Raw genomic sequence first — 649 nt, forward strand, 5'->3', positions numbered from 1 at the left:
GGCATGCCTTTTGGCAAAAAGTATGTCTATAGGCATGCCTTCGGGGAGTCTCGTGACAGGTACCCTACTTAGGAGGGTAAGTGACACAAATAGTCTTTTGCGCTTCGTCAATCATTTAGAATCTCAAATGATTCCTATGTTTCCTTTAGCCAGGCTCTTGCCTCGACTGGGTCAACCTGTCCTTAGAATTCTGAAAGCTTAGCGATTAAAGGTCATGAAAGAATTTCACACCATATTGTTTCCTCAGGGTGGTGTTTGGGGGTAAAAGTATTAGTTTTGTTTAGGCAAATCCATGAATTGCCTCATAGGAGTACCGTCTTGGTGCTCCCTTCCTTGCTCGAGTTCTGTTTTCTTAGTCTAAATATTTCTTCCTACTCCCCATAATCGGGGTCATCTTATATTTTAAAATCCTCATTTTCTACTTCATTATGTTCTGGGTTCCTTATATCTTAATTGCGACCTCCCTGATTATCACATTCGGGGTTTGCCCCAAATCTTATTCTTCGTGGGGGCATAATGCTTGGAAAATTTTGGGAATCTGTTTGTATTTGTCTTACTTACTTTGCTTAATTCTTTCCCTCGTTCAGTCCTTACATGATCGTAACTTATGAATTCTCAAGTTCTATAACTTCATGACACTCTTAAGTGT

Source organism: Apium graveolens, unplaced genomic scaffold (genome assembly GCF_009905375.1).
Source record: "Apium graveolens cultivar Ventura unplaced genomic scaffold, ASM990537v1 ctg5948, whole genome shotgun sequence".
NCBI lineage: Eukaryota > Viridiplantae > Streptophyta > Magnoliopsida > Apiales > Apiaceae > Apium > Apium graveolens.